Below are 17130 nucleotides of genomic sequence, written 5' to 3' on the forward strand. Positions count from 1 at the left end.
CCAATACTGGAGATAGAATGCTGCATATAGGAAATTAAAGATAGATTAGCTTAACTTGAGGATTTAGAATTCGTAAAGGAGAATAATGTTCAGTAATTCTTGCTAGTTTAGAATCGGATTGTGAACACCAAGTAAATAAGTTCTCTTACCAGGGAATGGTGGATGTGCCTGAAGCAAGAAAGGAAGGTTAGGAGGTTGGAAGAATACTCATTTTTAAAAATAGAACTTTATCGGGATCATTTAATTTATAAATCAATTAAGATTATGCTAAACAACTGATACATATGAGATACTGTGCTGTTCCCTGGAGAGTCCAAATGAGGAAAAAGACCATCTCCTCTCACAGAGCTTACAATTCAGTGGTGGTGGTGGGGAAGCATGTAAATAAATACTTATAAAGCATGTTACATAGAGGATTAATTGAAAATAATTAAAAGAGTAAAGGCATTAGAATGAAGAGGAATTAGAGAAAGTTCCCTTTAGAAGATGGGATTTTAGTTATGACTTAAAGGAAATGAAGGAGGATAGCAATTGGAGGGGTAGAGGGAAAGGCTTCCAGGGATGGGTGACTGAACATTCCCAGACCTGAAAAATGGCTGTCACTGTCACTGTGTCACTAGAGAGAAAATTATGTAGTGGGGGTGTGAGATGTAATAAGACTGGAAAAGAATGATGGGGGCTGCTGGATTATGAAGAACTCTGAATGCTAATCAGATTATTTTTCAAATTGTTCCTGGAAGGAACAGGGAGTTATTATAGCTTTAGTGAGTTGGGTGAGGACTGAGGGGATAGTTAGAAGAATAGACGTACTTTAGGAAAATCACATTAGTGCCTGAATGGCCAGTGGACACAGCTCTATGGATGTAATTAGAGGAAGCAGATCTTATGCTATATTTTACTCTCCCCAAAACAAAGACATAAATATCTTCTGGTATCATTTTTAGTCAGTCCCAGAGTGTTGTATTATTCCCTGAGCAGGTCATCTCTGGAATATTTCCCCCTGCCCAGTTCCATATGCCCCATGGAGGACGATTCAAGAAAAGATGGAACCAGTCAGAGAAATAGTCAGGATGATGCAAAGATTGGAGTCCATATTTGGTGAAGAATATTAGAAGAACCAAGGGATACTTAGCTGTTGAAATATCCAAAGAGCAAGAGAATAGATTGGAAAAGCAACCTGGCAAAGGGGAGAAAGGTCAGAAATAAGTGAGGCTCTCAATGCTCATGAAAAAATTGGGTAAATAATGTTTCAAAAATGGATTGAAGATAACTGAAGGCATTTTAGATGCGAGAGGAGAAAAGTAGAATATATAGAAAATGAAGTGCATGTCTTTTATACTATTTTGCAAGCCAAGGTATATGAAATGAAGATTCACAATTTCATGGTGATTATATTTTTGAGGACTTCTGCTGGTATGTATGGAAATGATATTTTTTATGTTTAAGTTGAATTCTTTTTGAAAGAACAGTCCTGTGTCTATGAAGATGCTTCCATTACTTTTAAATCTTACTTTCTAACCGAGGCCTCACATTCAGAGGATCACTCTGTTAGAATCATAAATATGTATAACTTGAAATAACATTTTTCTTCCAAGCTTTCTATGGACTTATTCTGATATTCCCATTTGTTTCTTTCTCCCCTCACATTTAGGCAGTGTCTTTCTGCATGTGGGGAGAAGAAGGGATATTATTTTCCCCAAAAGGTTATACAACTACTTATGCATTGCATAATGTGATGATGTAAATATTTTTATTTTTAAAATGTTTAATTTTTATATTATCTTTGATGTTAAAGTTTTAATATTAATTCATAAAGATGTCCCAACTTGTTCGTCTGCTCCATAAGACCTGTCTTAAAACAAAAACAAAAATTAGAAATGGAAAGAAGAGGTAGTGTTTTAATCTCTTTTTTTGGTCAACAAGGAGGTAGATCCACCCAATAATACCATATAATAATTTCTTTATATTGACTTACAATTTTGAAGCATCCCTTCTTTTCACAATAATTTATAAATATATTTGTGGTTACTCCAAAACTCAAAGGATTATCAAAATACTAAATAATAAAAAAGGATCTGGGAACAGTTCAGTAAAAACAACCAGTAAATTAGCACAATATAAAGTAAAGGAAGGAAGATCCAATTTCTCATTTCTCTTCCCAGGTCAAGCTTGGTAATTCCAAGGATGAGGCACTCAGTTTTGTTTTGATGGTTTTATTTTCGTTTCCATTATTGCAGTCCTCGTTTTCCTAGTGCTTCTTAGAGAAGTCAATGGAGAGGCAAATGGCAGAGATGAACAAAAGGAATGAAAAAATTACTAAGAATGGGTAGAATCATGTATATATCATCCAAAATGTAAGCTCAAACACTGTGGAAGGTGGAAAGAGAATGAGCCAACTATGGGATGATCCATGTACTGTACTGGGTCATACTGATGACAAGATAATGAAGCATCATCTCATTGGTTGGGCTGGAGCCCTTCCAGGGAATTTAGGAAGGACATGGCTGAGATATCTTCTCCATAGCTGGAAGGACCAGACTCCAGTGAGTATTTGACAGACTACAAGGCTTTCCTGATATTCTGCCCTAGTTAAATCCAGGTCACAACTGGTCACAGTCACATCATACTTATCTGACACCTAGAAACCTCTCCCAGATGCAGCTTAGACAAGAAGTCCCATCTCATCTACGGGGGAAGGAGAAACTCCTGGGTCAGTGATGCCTCCGTCAGCAGCTGCCTGGATAGGTTTTTGTTCAGAGAAGTTTCACTGTGAGAGGGTAGCTCTTGCTCTGCCCACAGTAGTAGATGGCACCATCCTCAGCCTCCATGTTGCTGATCGCGAGGGAGAAATCTGTCCCAGAGCCACTGCCACTGAACTGGGCAGGGACCCCAGAGTGCAGGGTGGAAGCATATTTAATGATGAGCCTGGGGGCCTGGCCTGGTTTCTGTTGGTACCAGTGTAAGTTGGTGTAAATGCTCTGACTGGCCCTGAAGGACATCACGACTCTCTATCCCAGAGACACAGACAGGGAGGCCCGAGACTGGGGTTAACCCAAATGGCCCCTCAGACATCTGGAATCACAAACATAAGAAAAATAATGAGATAAATGCAAGTCCCTATTCATAGCAGTAGAAATCTCTGGCTGAGCTGTGAATTCAACCTTCTGGTGCTGGGCCCTCTCCCCCGATCGTCAGTGAAGAACCCCATTTTCTCTCTGACCCACAGAGTCCATTTTGTCCAGAGTGACAATAGCCAGACTTGTCTCTGCTCCTCCTGACTCACCTGGGATCCCAAGCAACAGCAAGCAGAGCAGCTGAGCCTGGGCCCCCATCTCCATGTGTCTGAGCTTCGAGCTGTCTGGTCCCTTCCTCCTCACCTGCCTCTTTATAGTTGCTCTCCTCTGTGACCTTCATGTGCCGGCGGAGAGCCATGCAAAACAGCCCAGGGAAGGAGGGTTCTGTTCAGAGGACAGGTCCTAGTGATCTGGTCGCTTGGGAAGCCCAGATCCCTGAGCTACATTAGAGCAGCTGTACCTTGTGGGACCCTGAGATGAGGATTTCTCAGTGGTATTGGATCCTACCTAGTCACCAGGAGCCCTGAAACATCAAGACACCAAAGACAGCTCAGGCCCAGGATAGGACTAATCTGATAGTGATTCTTCTATGTGTCCAGTGACTTCCATAGGGTGATCTTCAGCACCCACCCATCGCTCAAGTTTCTTATTCTACTCCCCACTAGTTCACAGTAATTGCTATGACTGTCTGATTTTCATGGAAGAATTTGTAGACATTTTAGTTAGTACATCAGAAAGGAGTCATTTCCTTTTGTTGAGGCAAAATGCTGAATATTTGCCCCCATCTGCACAATCACCACAGCTTTTTTAATTGCTATTTTATTTTTCCAAATACATATTATGAAAGTTTTTCTGACATTCATCCATATGCATATGTATATTTTTAAGTTATAAAATTTACTTCCACCCTCCCTTCCCAAACCCTCCCCTCGGTGGTCAACAGTAAGGTTAATAACTGTACATACATATTGCATCAAGTGTGTTTGTAGATAAGCCATTTTTGGTATGAGGAATTAGGATTAAGGGAAAGAAATACATAAGGGATATTTTTCAAAAAGCAAATGTATAAAAAACAGAAAAAATAAATAGACAATGTCTTTAAAAAGTTTGGGACAGCTAGGTGGTGCAGTGGATAGAGCACTAGCCCTGGAGTCAGGAAGACCTGAGTTCAAATCCAGCCTCAGACAAAGTTACCTAGCTGTGTGACCTTGAGCAATTCACTTAACCCCATTGCCTTGTAAAAACCAAAAAACCTTAACAAAAGTGAGTGTAGTATTCATCAGATTCTGAAGGATTTTTTGTTTTGTTTTTCTTCCTCTGGATAGGGATAGCATTGTCCATAGCCAGTCTAGTAGGGTTGTCCTAGCTCTCTGAACTGCTGAGAGCATCTGCATCCATCAAAGATGATCATCTCACAATGTTGTTGTTAATGTGCAGATTCTTCTCTTGGTTCTGCTCCCTTTACTCAGCATCAGATTCTGTAATTCATTCCATACTTCCTCTAGAGTTTGGCCATTTATGACTTCTTAAAGAACAATAGTATTCCACGATATTCATGTATCATAACTTATTTAACCATTCTCCAATTGATGGGCATCCCCCCAATTTCCAATTCTTTGCCACTCCAAAAACAGCTGCTATGAAATTTTTGGAACATATGTGACTTTTTTCCATTTTTGTAGTTTCTTTTGAATATAGCCCTAGAATTGGAATTGTTGGGTCAAAGGCTATGAACAGTTTTATTGCTCTTTGGGCATAGTATCAACATAGCTTTTGAGGAAATTCCTACTTCTAAAGTCCTTGGAAATGTCAAGTGGTTAGATTCAGAAATTGATATGCTCTGATTAAAAAAACTACTTTAATGAAGAGGAATTACCATCACTTTAATGCTTACCAGGAGAACTCCAAGGTCTTTCCCTCAAACTTGCAGCTGAAATCTCCCATACGGGACATGTCCCCCTATTGCTCTGCAAAGTCTGGAGTGCAAGGATCCTCTTAGTTGTCCATACACTTGTGATTCCAACTCTTAGGATAGTGTTTCACTCACAAAAGGGACTAATCAATATTTTTTAAAAATTCATTAATTTATTCATTAGAAGGGCATAGAATCTGGATGAGTCCTTATGCACTAAGGAAAATTCATTTTTCTTCCTCATTGACTTTATATAGAAGATAAGGACAGTTTGGGAGATGAATTCCTGTACAAACTGAGGAACCTCAGGATCTTTTAAATGTACTTAGGGAGCCAATGGATGACTCAGTGGATAGAGCACCAGCCCTGGAGTCAATCAGATCTGATCTCAGTCATTTACTGTATGGGAAACTCTAGGCAAGTCACTTAATCCCAATTGCTTCCAAAAAATAAAAAACAAAAAAACCCTGAAAAGCAAAACAATGCACCCATGTTTCTGTTATTCACAATCTAGAATTTGATATATATGTTAAAGGAAATTTCTCTCAAATGGAACCATCCTGTTACCCATCAGTCATCAGCCCTCTCCCCAGAGATATCTATAGCCTCTGTCTTTGTCAGAGTTAGGCTAACCACAGGGTTAGCCAAACTTCTCTGTTTCACTACTCCTTTCTCAAATCCTTCAATTGGTCAATGATGCTTGTTAAAACCTTCATTAAGCAGGTGTTGACCATGGCTACTCCCTACCTTGGTTTCCTGCCTCTTTACCCCAATATACATGTCCAATAGCTGTCCTCAACTCCCAGGAAATGAGAGTCATTTTCTCACAGACAGACATTAGACATTGGTTTCAATAATTCCATCTTCTTCAGTCACTATCTGATGATTTTTTCTCTCTTGCTCCAGAATCAGATGTGTTTCACTGCTGGGATACTGGGAAGAATGGTGAGGATACATTGACAAATAAGCAACGTGCCACCAGACACACAGGCTTTCCATTATTTGTAAACTCCCTTTGTCAACCAAGCCTTACTAGAGATGGCTGGGTAGGACAATGGATAGGGGACTGGACCTGGAATCAGGAATGCCCTGAATTCAAATCTAGTGCCAGGCACTGAAAAAGTCACTTATCCTCTAAACTGGGGATAAAAATATCACCTTCCTCCCACTGTGGTTGTATGGATGAAAAGGCTTAATAGTTTAAAAACACTTTAACCTTTAAAGCACTATAGAAATGCCATTACTATTGTTATTATTTGGTTATTTCAAAAAATGTGTTATAAAAAAACAAACTTTTTATGATGAATATTTATTCATTTTGACTTCTGATAATTTTTATTTTCTTTTGTTTTTTTAATCCTCTTTACTTACAAATATAACTCCATCATCACCTTCAGTCAGTAATGCCTCCCTTGTAATCAATGATTTTCAAAAAGAAAAGATAAAAAACAGTTCAGCAAAGCTAGTGTGCTCTTCTGATATCATGTAATAAAGTATAAGGGACTGAAGAAACATTGTTCCCCATGACTAATTAGGGAATAGAGAATAATGGAGGCTGATGATAAATATAATCATCAGCTAGCTAGAATATTAACATCTAGCTAGAAAATAAAATAGCAGGACATAGTTTCTCACTTAATCTTAATTATTGATCCCTTTTTCCATCACTTTCTTAAGTCTAGACAATCAACAAACGATATCTCTCAAACAATGATTTGAAGTAGTTGCTGACGCCTGAGCTTTAAATGTTTACAATGAAAATTTAACAACTAGCTCTTTAAAACATAATCCTGAATAAAATTTTAACTCCTTGCCATTTAAGGTATAAGGGGAGGTTGTCCAGCTTCTTTTTTCTCCCAGATTTTACTCACCCTCCTAACCCTCTCCCCCAACCAGGCAACTCTTGGTGCACCAGAAATGACTCTGTACTTGAATTTCACAAGAATGGACTGGGCATTGTTTCCAATATTTCCATGCCATTCATTGGTTTTACAGAGGGGCACATGGGAAGAAATTACTATTAAAATTGCTTCATTGTATCTGCCATTTGCAACATGCACACTTTTTTGAAAAATTTAGGGTCTAAAAACTGGGAACATCTTCTACAGTGGTTGTAGATATTTTTTATTTGAATTTCCCGCTTTTTCATGCTTGTTGTCTTGGCATTTATTTCTTTGCATTTGTTACCAGTATATTATGTTACATTTTGTCATGTTCTGCCCAGAAATGTCTCAGAAAAGATTTTCATCTTAGTGCTGAATTCAAGTTCAAAGTGATCCAGTTTGCAAAAGTGGATGGAATGGAAATCAAGCTGCTGAACATCATTTTGGCCCTCCTACAACTTAGAAAACAATCTGAGACTGACTATGGGAAGTTGGAAACTCAACTGAAAATACCCCAACAGAAGAAGGCCAGGAGAGACAAGGCTGGCAAATGGCCTGAGTTAGAGAGGGAATTGAAGAGCTGGATTGGAGAGTAAAGGGCCTTGGAATTCCTATGTCCACAAAGATGGTTCAGCAGGAGCCAAGAAGAATTGCTGATGGAAAATAAGTAAATGATTTCCAAGGAGGACACAATTGATTCTTCAGGTTCATGAAACAGAATGGACTGAGCATGCATCCATGTCCTAGACTTGACCAGTGAGTGCTTGTGGTCAACCACAGACCAGAGCACAGGCAGGAGAGCAGTCAGAGCCTCTCCTAAGACAATAATCCCTCATCCAACACAGATGAGGATGAGCTCAGCAGTGATGAGGAATTGTATGAATTTTATAATGAATAAAACTTGAATTCAATAACTTTATATAATACATTTTTTCAAATTCCTTGTCCCCAAATTAAGGTGCATCTTATACATGGGGAAATATGGTACTATTGTTTTAGATTTTAGAATATGTAGATAAGGAAAAAGGAATGAAAGAGACAAGATGGAGACTATTCAGAATCCTCCTATCTCTTCATATTTTCTTTGAGAAAAGACATGATAGGAGTGAGAAATGGTAAGCAACAAATAGAGTCACAAAATTAAGATATCGATCATATGGCCATAGATAGGAAATTGTTCATTACTGATGTAAGACTCATTCTAGTTTCAACTTCTCTGTATAATCACACTACTGATTTACTTGAGCAAAATGACAAGTGAGACATGCATTTGAAATAATTCATTCTTGATATTTTTAAGCAAGTTATTGATACTAAAAAACAGGATGGCAATAAATGCCAAAGGCATCAGTTCCAATGATTTTATATGAAAGTTTAACCATTGTCACATAAAGGGGAAAAAAAAACTTAAAAGTGACTAAAAAGTGGGCAAATATTGAATTTGCTTGCCAAAGGGGAAAAAACTGGAACTCATGGGAAATATGAGTTTAGATTATAAGTTCTTGTGCAGGGGCAGTTTGGCGGCACAGTGAACAGAGTACTGACCCTGGAGTCAGGAGGACCTGAGTTCATAGCTGACCTCAGACACTTGGTAGTAACTAGTTGTGTGACTTTGGGCAAATCATTTAACTTCAGTGTCACACACACACACACACACACACACACACACACACACACACGTAAGTTCACGTGCAGGATTTTCGAAGAAAGAATTATAAGCAATATAACCTAATTGATGATGCTTTTATGTGTGTGTCTGTGTGTGTGTGTGCATATGTGTGTCTGTGAGAGAGATAGACAAAAAGAGGGTGAAAGAGAGATTGAGGGAAAAATCAGCTTAAGATATTATTTGACAGATTCAGAGGCTATGGATAAAAGTAGACATAGATAAATATGATCAGGCCCGAGAGATGGAGACTTTTGTCCATGAACAGCCAGGAGGTTCTCGTTATCAGTGGTGTGGATAGATAGAAAGGTATGTGGTGGGGAGTAATATGTTAGAAGATTGGATAGGTAAGAGGAGGCTAGTTTATAAAGAACCTTGAATGTCAAACAGCATTTTTTATTTGCTTTTGGAGTCAATAAGGAACCACTGGAGTTTAGTGAGTTGGAGTGAGGACTGAGAGGGATGGTTACAAGATTAAACTTAGACTATAGGAAAATCACTTATTGCACTCCTGAATAGCAGACAAACCTGGCTCTGTTTTCTCCATAATTAGAGGGAATAGATCCAATTTTGTATTTTATACTGCTCAAAACAAAGTTTGAAATATTTTCTGGTACCATTCTTTAGTCAACCTGAGAGTGTTATTTTTCCCTATGCAAGTCATCTCTGGAATATTTGTTTTTGTTTCTTTTTTTATAATTCTAGATGCCCCAGTATAGGATGAATCAAGAAAATCTAGAAACACCCAGAGAAATGGTCAGCATGGTACAAGAATTGGAGCCCAAGTTTGGTGAAGATCATTGGAAGGAACTAGGGATACTTAGCCTGTAGAACATCCATATGGCAACAGAATAGATTGAAAAGCAACCTGGCCAATGGAGAGAAAGGTCGGAGGTAGGTGATGCTCACAATAATGTTGAAAAAATATTGGGCAAACAGCATTTTAAAAAATAGATTGAAGAGAACAGAAGGCACTTTCAAAAGGAGTGCAGTGAAGTAGGATGTATAGCTAATGAAGTGTATAATTTATCGTATACTATTTTTAAAGGCAAGATAAATGAACTAAAGATTCAGAGTTTAATGGAGATGAAACAATGCATCTCAAGTACTGATTTGTAGTAGTTGCTGATAGCGGAGTTTTAAATGTTTACAATGAAAGAATTCAGAATTTAATGGAGACTATTTTGGTGGGGTTCTATTGGAGTGCTTGGAAATGATCTTTTTAGGTTTCAGTTTAGAATTCATTTTTAAAGGACAGTCCTATGTATATGGAGACAGAGAGTTTCCAATACTTTGAAATCTTCCTTTCCATGAGGGTTCAAAGAGGGTTACTCTTTTGGAATCAGGAACACTTGAAATGTAAATGATGTTTCCCTTCAAGCACCCTATAGACTTATCCAGATTCCCATTTGTTCCTTTCTTCCCTAGCCATTAAGGTAATGTTTCTGTGTGTGTGAAGAGGGAATGTTATTATCTGATCCATTGCCCATTATCCTCATGTCAAGTCAACAAGTATTGCTCAGGTGATTATTATGTCCCAGTCACTGACCTGGACATCCAAATACAAATAGAAAGAGCCTGCTTCTAGAAGCTTACTTCCTAATGGGAGAAGACCAGTTATAAATAAAAAAAGAAGAGAGGTGCGAGGAAAAGATGAAAGTTAAGAAGTCCTGATGGCAGCCTGGAGAGGAATGAAGCCTTGGTAGACCTGGGTGTCTTCCTTTAATGGAGTTTCTGAGTGGAGTTGTTCAAATGAGGGGAAGAGGCCCACGGGGGCAGTGGCTCATTCCAATGGGCAAATTCCAGGGCTAGAATGAACTTTCAATATGAAAAGATATCTGTGGCATGGGAGGGAAAGTCTACAGTCAGACCTAAGAGAGTTTAAGTTACTGAAATTACATTCATAATGACTAGTGCTTAGTTCAGATTTTGTTGAAAGAAAAGGTTTATGGGAAGGAGCTCCTTAATTAAAGATCAAAGAGTCAGTGTGAAATTGTTGAGGTGAAACAAGACAGTTCCAGGTCACTGCTTTCCCCCAGTCCAGCTTCTTTTAAACATGGACAGAAAACCCAGCCTTTATCACAGGTGCCAAGGAACAAAACCCAGTTGGGTTGGCTAAGCAGCATAGAGGTTTTTGTTGAGGTTTGTAATACTGTGAAAGGAAACTGAACATCCTGAATACAGTTATAGATGACAACATCCTCAGCCTCCACTCTGCTGATGGTGAAGATAAAATCTGTCCCAGACCCACTGCCACTGAACTGAATTAGGGACTCCAGCATGCAGCTTGGTTGATTGATAAATTAGGTGCTTGGGAGCCTCTCCTGGCTTCACTTTGTTCTAATTAAATTCTTTACTGATGCTTGAACTGGTCTTACAGGTAATGGTGCATCTGTCTCCAGGAGACACCGGCAAAATGCCTGGAGATTTAGTCAACACTGGAATCTGGAATAAAAAAAAAGAAAAGACAGAACATGAACCGTGTGTTTCTATTGTTCTAGACTTTCAATTTAGAATAAACAAAAAGGTATGAATATTCAAATTTTCTTTTTCTTTTAAAGCCTCCATAGACAGATTCCAGAGATGGTTAAATAGGAGGGTGGAGGATGTCTCACCTGAGATCCAGAGCAAGAGCTGCCAGAGCAACTGAGCCTGGAACCCCATCTCCTCTCCTAGCCTTGGATGGTGCTGAGTAGAGACCTCTGTCCAAGGTCTGGCATTTATCTGGATCTAAGCAACTGGGCCTGTCCCTGGGAAGCATGCAAATTTACAAATGTGAAGAGGAAGAAGTAAAAAAGTCAGAATAATCTTGAGACCTTTTTTTTCTGAAGCATCAAGAATATCAATAGTCTTAACTAATGAAATATATTATAGTTCTGGCTTTTCCCAGAACAGTGGTATCAAGCTAAGTTCCCTGTGAGTGGCATATTGATTTAGTTTTAAAATGTAATATTATCAAGATTTCATTCCAATTTTTTAAATTATATTATGATCATATAATCATATTACATAACATTTTATGAAATAATTATATGAAATTTTAATCATTAATTTATATAATTACATCACAATTACATTTTAATCTGGTTTGAGATCAACAGCTTCTTGTTTGACATCTTTGCCTTAAACAACCTTCCTTCATCCACAGATAGAGGAAAGGTACAACCTTCCTTCATCCACAGATAGAGGAAAGGTCATTGGCTTTAAATCCTGATTTTGTTCCTGACTGCCTGTGTGACTTTGAAATGGTTATTTCAAAAGTCTGAGCCTTTGATTTTAAGAATCACAGACTCTGACTTTTGGAAGGGACTCCAGTAACTGTCCTATACATACATTCATTCAGATATAAATCCTCCCAATAGGTTTGTCTGCCAACTGTTCATCTAGTTTTTGTTAGATGACTTTCAAGGGAGAGACCTCAGTACTTCATTCCTCATTGGGATGCTTCCAACTATTAGAAAATCTATTTTGTTTTTTAGTTACTGATATTAAGACACAATTTGCCTATGGTAACTTCCTAGCTTTGTTTTTTTTTTCCTATGCTCTGAACCAAGCAGAATAAAACCAATTTTTCTTCCACATGAGAACCTTTCAGATACAGTTATCAAGACCCTCTCACCCACAAAGTCTTTTTCTCTAGATAAACATGACTAATTCTTTCAACTGACATATAACATGGACTCTAGCTCCTTCACCATTTATTACTCATCGTGGGATAGCTTGATTAAATACTTGCTTTCCCTCTGACAGTTTAGTTAATGACTTCTTTCAACTGGTGTGACCAGGTTTGAACATAAAGTTCCAGATGAATTCTGCAAAGTATCTCCAGCTTTTCAGTGGGATTAACAACTTCCCTTTGCTGAATGATGACTTTTCATAATGTAGCCTAACATTAGATTTTTAAATTTTTAATTGCCAAACCACAGAATTAAATTATAATGATCTTACTGTCCATTAAAAACTCTCAGTTTTTTTCTTATAGAACTATGTCTAATTGTGGTTCCTCTGCCTTACACTAGAATTGTGGTTCTTTCTGCTCAAAGAAGACCAAAATGACATCCTTATGTTGAAGTTAAGCTACAAGGTGTCCAACTTTGGTTGATCAGACAATTTGAGCTCAGAAAGTTCTACCACAGATCACACAAAAATAGTCTACATGAATATTGGCTGCGGTGATATCTCTAAATGTCTTGTATCTTGTATTGCCAGATAATCTTTGGAATTTTCCCAAGACAAAAACATAGAAGCAGTTCAATTTCCTGACATGGTGCTTTTATACATTCAAGATTTCATAGGAATACAACAATGAAGTCAGCATGCTGAATCTGTAGACCTTCAGTTTGTTAAGCAGTCTAACACATCTTCTCTCCCACCTTCCTTTGTGAGCTTCCCAACACTGAGCTAGTTCTGATAATATATATATTATATTCTTATATTATATATATATGTATATATATATATATATATATCAACTTCATTATCAATGTGCACATCCTTGTAAAGTATACTACCAAGGTAAGTGAACTTATCCACAGTTTAAAAACTTCCCCATTCTCTATAATTGATGGTTCTATGCAAGTAATTTGAAGTGTTTACACGTATTTACTTGTTTTTTCTTGCAGTTAGTTACTAGGACAAAACCAGCACAACCAGTAGAGAATTGATCCATATTTTGTTGCAATCATTTGCAGAAAAAAATCACTAATTATTGTAGTCTTATAGCTTTTCAAGTTAAATAATGACCATCAGGTAACCTTGATGCCATGTTCATCATCACTGAAGGCACTTGATATGGTGGAACATACCATGCTAAGGAGCATGAGAGTAAGGACACAGCCTTGTTTTGCTTCATTGGTTATTGGGAAAGTCACCTAGGCAAATATGCCATCATGAAATTGATTTGCCTACTGATAAACTTCTCTATGCAACCAAATTTTGATAGAATTTACCATAAACCCTCTTAAAAACCAAAAACCTTGGTGTCATTGATGAATGTTATATCCAGACCTCTGTTTTGCTTTAACATTTCTCCTGGAGTTGATGGGCAGCAAATACCACATCATTTGTTCCTCAGCTCTTTCCAGAGACACACTAATCCCAGATGATCATTTTCCAGGTGAAGGATAAGCCTACTAAGGAAGACTCTGGCAAGAATCTTGCCTATAATGATGAAGAGATAGATTTTCCCCCCACCATGGTTATCACAGGGCAATCTATTCCCTCTACCTTTATAGAGATAGACAATGGAAATATACTTGAAGTTGTGGGTGATAACCTTCCTTTCCCATATAACCCGGAAAATTTTTGACTGTTTCTGTATGAACAATGAATCTCCCCTTCCTACATCTTGAAAATCTCAGTTGGAATGGAATCAACACTAGGTACTTTGATATAGAAGAAGCACCCAATGTCAGTCAAAATCTCTTCTTCAGTTGGAAATTTGTCTACAGTGAGATTGATTTCAACCTGAGGTAAATGAACAGAGGCTTCAGCATAGACTGAGATGGTCTGTTAACACTATGGAAGTGTTTGGCCATCTCTCCATGATTATGTTCTTATCACTAATCAATGTGATTCCATCAGCACTGAGTAGTTGAGATGTACCACAAGTCATTAGTCCATAAATAGCATTCAGGGATCATAAAAGTGTTTCCCATAATTACTATCAACATAAAACTGAATTTTATCTGCCGTCTTACTGAGCCAAGAATCCTTCATCTTTCTAAGTTTTACTTTTTATTTTATTTTTTTAAGTTTTACTTTTGATGGAGTGAAATGTCTTAAAGACAGATGAACTATCCTACTGGCAAATTCTCTGGAATTCTCAGTTTTCATTTAGATGCTTCTGAATTTCCCCAATGTTTTTGTCAAATCAGTCTTGATGTTTGTGAGTATTCTGAGTCAGATGAATAAATACATTGCCGTACACCAAATCTCTGAAAGCTGTCCACTCCTTTTCCACTCCACTGCTGTCAACTGTTGTATTTAGCTTGGAATCTATGATTAGTCCATCACTCTTTGCCCCATGTACTGTCTTTGTTACTCTCACATCTGCTGACTCTCCTCTGTACAATCACAGTCTCTTAAATGACAATGTTTGCTATGAGGGTGCATCCATGAAGTTTTATTGGGTTTGGGTAAATGGAAGACAGTGTGGTGATGAGAAGATCATGAAATGCACAAATCTTTATTACTCAATGACCATTGCTATTGCTGTTTCTGATTTCATTCCGCCCAAGGATTCCCTGCCATTTCTTGTTGTCTTTGCTTACTCTAACATTAAAGTCACCTCTTTTTGGAACATAGATGAACATAGTCTTCAAGTCTTCATAAAATTTTTCTTTGACATCATCGGGGTTTATCATTATGGGAGCATAGATACTGTTGATTTTGACACGATGCTTTCATACAAATGGCAATCACATGGTCATGAGCCTGTAGTTCACTCCTTTTAGTAGTCATCCAAACTTGCTGATTAGTTTTGATTACCTATGTATCCAGCTCTGACTTTGGTAAGCTGACCTTCATTTATCAACCTTGGTTTTCTCAGGGTTTCTATTTGGATTGAAACCTGCTGAGGTCACTCACAATAAGAACTGTTTGCCTTTCAACTCTACTGGATTTTAAGTTGTCAATAAATGTGCCCATTCCATGTACCAGTAATGAGTAGAATAATCTTTGCAAAAGTTTTTGTATTTTTTGTGTGTTCTGACCATAAGGTGGGATCCTTACTTGTCATGGGGGGAAAAACCTGCTTAAGTAAGCAGACAATTTTTAGGACTCCTTTTCCATTCCATTTCTCCTACTAGGAGGTGAGCAATGCAGTCATTAAGAGACTACTCTGGCATCCAGGAGGCTGAAAAATTCCACTGTTGCTCTCAGTGAAAAGATGACCTTATAGCCTGGGCGATCAGAACAAGGTTCTTTTCCTGATCAGGCTTCCTGGTAACTTTCCCTGTGAACCAAGAGGGAGGCACTGGAGGTAATTACATCACCTCCCACCCAATTGACATGAAACTGAAGGACAGGATCTTTAAGGTAAAGATACCAATAAACTAGGTTTGACAGAAATGTAGGTCTGATAGTACTTCCCTACAGTCTGATTTTACTTGATGATCACCTGGAGAGGAGAAACCCAAAGGAAATTGTTCTCATCTAAAACTCTTCTTAGTAAGACAATTGTTTACCTGAATCCTTAGGCATAAAATAATCCACTTTGCTAGGTCAAAGGATCCTCTCTTTTTTAACAGAATTCTAATGTTAGATGCTATTTTCATGTTAGGTGCTATTTTCTTTGACATTGTTGTAGTTATATTATATATTTTGCTTTCATTCTTTTTTCTTCAGTGTTTATTGATTTTTGCAAGTCTTTCTCATATTTCTGATTTCTTCATGATTATCAGGGAAGATCTTACACACAAACATATGTACATACATACATATAAAAATGCATGCATCTATCTATGTATTTATGTCTCTCTCTCTCTCTCTCTATATATATATATATATATGTGTATATATATATATATATATATATATATGTATAAAAATCTCCAAACTTTAGAAAGAAATAAGAAAATAAGAGGGACTTTTAGAGGGGTGGTTAGGTTAGGGAATAGGCAAGCAAAGTAGTAGGTAAAAGTAAACACAGGAGTGGGAAGGGACACAAATCGGGTGAGAAGGATAGTGAGGAAAAATAGGAAGGAGGGAAATACTCAAATGATTATAGCTTAGACTGTGAATCATATGAATTTACTCAAAACAGAAAAGGATAACAGATTAAAAAATTGAATTCAGCAATTTGTTACTTTAGGAAATAATAAGAATGAGAGATATACACAAATAAAATAAAGGACTGTAGTAGAATTTAATATGTAATAAAAGCAGGGGTGGTGATCCTGATATAAAGAAAGTTGAACTAAAATAGATTTAATTGAAAGAGAAAAGGGGGGAACTACTTTGTGCCACCAATATTATTCAACATTATTTGAGGCCATTTACTATCCCTAGACTAAATATCTGAGAGTATATCTGCCAAAACAGTCACAGGAATTATAAGGACATAAACAGAAAGTAGTTTTATACAAATATCATTAGATTTAAATAACTGGCATTCTCTTTTTGTCCTTGGGTAGACAAAATCAAAGTAACTAAAAATGACAAATTTACCTAAGTAATCTACATATTAGCATCATCCTAATTAAATTAATGGAAAAATTAGCTATCTGACATAGAAATAAAAATAACAAAGCAAATTTGAAAGAACCAAGGTCAGGAATTTTAAAGCAACCAGGAATAAGGATGTAAAGCAAGGAGACTCACTAGTATCAGATATCCAAGTATATTACAAACAAGGGCATTGTAGAAGTGTAAAATGGATAATTTCCATTATTTTAAATTAAAAATTTCTTGCATAAATAAAAAATGAAGCCAAGAATAGAAAGAATGCAAAAAATTGGAGAAAAACTTTCATGGAAAATCTCTCAGAAAGGATGTGACTGTGTTGGAGAGCTGCTGAGATGTAGGGAATGATGAACTGATTTATTTAGAAAAACATGGAAAGTCTTGGAGTTATGAAAGAAGATGCTATTCATC

The sequence above is a fragment of the Macrotis lagotis genome, chromosome 1 (genome assembly GCF_037893015.1).
Source record: "Macrotis lagotis isolate mMagLag1 chromosome 1, bilby.v1.9.chrom.fasta, whole genome shotgun sequence".
NCBI classification, from domain to species: domain Eukaryota; kingdom Metazoa; phylum Chordata; class Mammalia; order Peramelemorphia; family Peramelidae; genus Macrotis; species Macrotis lagotis.